A 5,192-nucleotide genomic window follows, 5' to 3' on the forward strand; every position below is an offset into this window, starting at 1 on the left:
TGAGGTGAATGTCAGAAGAGACTCTGTTGCACTAGAGCATTGAGAAGCCAAAGCAAAGAAAAGAAATCTGGAAGTTAAGGCGCTAGAATATAAGATTTCAAAGGGCTCCTCCAACAGATAGAAAGAGGTTCATATTTGTTCCCATTCCCAAGAAAGGTGATCAAACTGAATGTGGAAATTATCGAACAATATCATTGCTATCACATGCAAGCAAAATATTTCTGAAGATCCTTCAAAAACAACTGTAATAGTACCTAGATAAGGAACTGCCAGAAGTATAAGCAGGATTTAGAAGCAGTCATGGCACCAAGGATATCATTACTGGTGTTAGATGGATCCTGACTGGAAGTAAGGAATACTAGAAGAATACCTACTTGTGTTTTATTGACTATAAAAAGGCATTTGACTGTGTGGATCATGACAAGTTGTGGCTGATATTGACAAAAATGGGAATCCCAGAGCACTTGATTGAGCTCATGAGGAATCTATACCTGGAGCAAGAGGCTGTTATAAGAATGGAGTAGGGGAGCACTGCATGATTTGGAATTGGGAAGGGAGTATATCAGGGTTGTATTCTCTTCCCATACCTGTTCAATCTATATACAGAGCAAAGTATCTGAGAAGTTGGACTCTATGAAGAGGAATGTGGCATCAGCATTGAAGACTCATCAATAACCTGCGTTATGCAGATGACGCAACCTTGCTTACTAAAAGTGAGAAGGCCTTGAAGCACTTGTTGAAGAAAATCAAGGGATGAAGCTTTCAGTATGAATTGCATCTCAATATCAAGAAAACAAAGATTCTTACCATTGGACCAATAGGTCACGTCATTATGGATGGAGAGGAGATTGAAACTGTCAACAGCTTCATCTTGCTTGGATTCACAATTAACACCCTTGGTACCAGCAGTCAGGAAATAAAGAGACACATTGCATTTAGAAAATCTTCAGTTAGGGACCTTTTGAAATTATGGGAAAAGTAATGATATCAGTTTGAGGACTAAGGTGCGTCTGATTCAGGCCATAGTCTTTCTGATTACTAGCTATCTGAAACCTTGGAAATGAATAAGGATGACAGAAAAAGAATTGACGCCTTTGAGCTGTGGTGTTTGAGAAGAGTGCTGAACATCACGTGACCAGCGCAGGGAATCAACAGATATGTCTTGGAGATGGTGAAGCTGGAGTGCTCCTTAGATAAAAGAATGATGAGGCTTCACCTCACATACTTTGGACATGTTGCTAGTAGGTACTATTCCTTGGAAATTGACATGATGTTAGGAGGGCGGGAGGGTCAGCGAAGGAGAGGGCTACTATGTGTTGAAAAAGACTTGAGGGGAGTGAATGGAATGGACAGCTCAGAAAATAGACAAAATATTCAAATTATGAAAGACTTAATGTCACCTGGATCTCTAATCAACACTTAAATCTATAATAAGTGACAGTTGAGAAATTAAATGGCCTATTTTACAAGGAATGCAGCCTTCAGAATGGATTGCATCTCAATGTGAGAAAACAAAGACTCTTACCACTGGACTGATAGGAAACAACATGATGGATGAAGATGAGATTGAAACTTACAATTGCTTCATCTTGCTTGAATCCACAATTAACATCTTTAGTACCAGCAGTCAGAAAATAAGGAGATGCATTGCACTAGGAAAATCTTCAGTTAGGGACCTTTTCAAATTATTAAGGAGTAATGATGTCAGTTTGAGAACTAAGGTGCATCTTATTAAGGCAAGAGTATTTCCAATCATTTTCTACACATTTGAGAGCTGGATAATGAATAAGGATGACAGAAAAAGAACTGACACCTTTAAGCTGTAGTATTGGAGAAGAGCACTGAACATCCTAGGGACAGCCAATAGAACAAACAGATAAGTCTTGAAGAGGGTTCAGTTGGAGTGCTCTATGGATGCAGGAATAATGAGGCTTCGCCTCACACACTTTGAGCTATTTGCTCAGAGGTGCTATTCCTTGGAGAGAGGCATGATGCTGGGAAGGGTGAAGGGTCAACTAAGAAGAGGAAGACCCTCAACGAGGTAGATTGACATGGTGATTGCCTCAAGGAGCTCTTGTGTGTCAGGGAGTATGAGGACGGCATAGGATAGAACAGAGTTCAGATCTTTTTTTTATAGGATTGCTATGAATCATACTCAACAGCATCTAAAAGAATAACCATAACAATATTACACAAGAAACAAAATGTGACCTTAAGTCTATTCCTCCTGAATTAAAATAGTTTTAAGGGCATGAACAACAATGATTGATGACCAGATGAGTTTTGGAATGACATCAGGATACAATTCATGAAGACAACAAAATGTCATTACAAAGACAGAGAAGAAAGAAAAAAACCAAAATGTATATCAAAAGAGACTCTGAAAAATTGCACCAGACTGTCAAGAAGTTAAAACAAAGGAAAGACTTCGTGCGTAAACAAGCTGAACAGAAGATTTCAAAGGACTGTTCAAGAATACAAAGCAGAACATATAATGGAATGTGCAAAGAGCTCGGACTGGAGAATAAAAAGAATTGGCTTGACAATTCTCAAGCTGAAAGAACTGAAACACAAATTCAAACCTCTCTATCTGCAATACTGAGAGATGTATGAACCCGATTTTGAATGAGCCAAGAAGCTTCAAAGGAAGATGGGGGGAATACACAGAATTACTGTATTAAAAAGAATCGGCTGACAAATATCAGAAAGTGCCATATGATCCAGAGCCAATGGTAATGAAGTAAGAAGTTCAAGCTGCACTTCAGGCACCGGCAAAAAAATAAGGCACCAGGAATTGACGGGATATCAAGTGATGTATTACAAATAACATGCACAGTACTGGATGTGCTCACCAGTCTGTGCCAAGAAATTTGGAAAGCGCTGTCTTGGCCAACTGTTAGGAAGAGACCCATATTTGTTCTCAAGAAATGTGATCGCACAGAATGTGGAAATCATTGAATAATATCACAAATGTTGTATGAAAACAAAATATTGCTGATGGTCACCCAAAAACCACTGGAGCAGCATACTAACAGACAACTTTCAGAAGTTTAGGCTGGATTTAGAAGAAGCCCTGTCACCAGAGATATCATTGCTCATGTGAGATGGAGTCAGACTGATATTAGACAATACTAGAAGAATGTCTATTTGTGTTTTTATTGACTTCACAAATGCATTTGACTGTGTGGATCATAACAAATTGTTGCTAACATCTAGATGAACAGGAATCCTTAAACAGTTAATAGTGCTCATGTGAAACCTATCAGGAAGATCAAGAGATTATTGTCTGAATAGAGCAAAGGAACATGACGTGGTTTAAAACTAAGAAAGATGTGCATCAGGGTTGTACCCTCTCTCCACACATATCACCAGTTAATTGACAGTGATTGCTGCACTAGGCTCAAGTATGTCAGAAATAATGAGGATGGCACAAGATAGAGCAAGATTCAAACCTGTTCTTCATACGGTCTCTGTGAATTATACTCAATTCAGTGACACCTAACAACAATAAGAACAATTTTCCATTGGGCAAATATACTGCTATAGACTTATGAAAATGTTAAGAAATATAACTAAGATGTTAACATAACTAAGTTAGCATGACTAAGATGACTCTGACCCAAGCCACAGTACTTTCAATTACCTCATATGCATGTCAAACATGAAAATTAATTAAGAAGACTGAAACAAGAATTGATGTCTTTGAATTTTGGTGGTGCTGTGTTTTTCTTATTGTTATTTGTCCTAGACTAGGAAACAACTCAAAACTGATCCTTCACATTAAGGACTAATACTGCACAATGCCTCTGTTGTAAAACAGGACAGACACCAGGGTTGGTGGAAACCCAAGAAAAGAGGGGATAAATAATGTTCACTTAGCTGAAACAGATGAGGGAGAAAACTGTTTAAAAAGAATATATGATTAGGTATTGTTTTCATGACAAGAGTCTAGAATAAGAGCTGCACAGTAAAGTGGACTAGTGGAGGATTGTATAACAAGGAAAGAATTTTTCTTTCTTTTCAAAGAGAAAAGCTAATTGTGGGGGAGGTGTGGGCAAGGAGGAAAATGTGCAACAATGAATGAATGGAAATCCAATGTCTCTATAAACTTTCATTAAAATCTCAATTTAAAAAAGGACAAGTTAGAACTGTGAAAAAAACACACACAAACAAACCCAAAATAAACTGACCCTTCTAAATATTTTTATAAACCACTGACTACCTACAAATGAAATAATTTGTCTTGGAAACTAGATTTTGATTGTTGTTTGTTGTTGTTTACCACTGAGTCAGAACCGACCCCTAGCTGACCCTCTGACAGGTATTCAGAGGCAGTTAATCTCACAGGAGACTTCCAGTTTTCTCTGGCAGAGCTGCTGGTGGATTCCAACTGCCTGCCTTTGCAATTGGAGCACAGCTTCTTGCAAACTAGGTCATCAGTTACAGGAAATTTTAAATAATGGCATTATAGAACAATGAAATTACATAATAATGGCATTATATAATTGTAATTAATGTTATAAACTGAAGTTATAAGCAACTGAATGAAAACTAATTTAACAGTACTAATTTAAAGGTACCAAAACATCTTGTCATCAAGTCGAAGCCAACCATTACCTGAGCCTCCATTAAGCTTCCAAGGCTTTAAATTGCCCAGCAATACAGCATCCTCTTTCACCTCTGAAGCTGCTAGTGGATTTGAACCATCAACCCCTGATAGACTATGCAACCAGAGACCAGAAAATACACTTCTTAAAAGCAAGAATAGTATGACTTTTTCTATGTATTTTGTTATGTACTGTTGAGTCAGAAAGGAGTCATAGCTGACCTTCAAGCACCTAGAGGCAGTAAATCACACGGATGGGACTACTCATCTTTCTCCCACGGAGCAGCTGGTGCATTCAAACCATGTCCTTTCGGATTAGCAGCAAAATTCCCTTACCATTTAGACACCAGCCTTCTTTCCATATATATTGGACATATATGGAAAGATCAGTCTTTGAAGAAAACAATTATACTTGGTAATGACCTCAGAAGGTCAGAAGAGAGGAAGCTCTCCATATGATATATTGGCACAGGCACTGTGACAATGGATGCAAGCGGAGTAAATAATAGCAAGGGGAACACTGGGCTGGACGGTGTTTTACTTCATTGTAGGTAGGGTCATAAACAAGACCCACCTTGATGGAATC

Source organism: Elephantulus edwardii, unplaced genomic scaffold (genome assembly GCF_000299155.1).
Source record: "Elephantulus edwardii isolate Elephantulus edwardi_28Jun2011 unplaced genomic scaffold, EleEdw1.0 scaffold00137, whole genome shotgun sequence".
NCBI classification, from domain to species: Eukaryota; Metazoa; Chordata; class Mammalia; order Macroscelidea; family Macroscelididae; genus Elephantulus; species Elephantulus edwardii.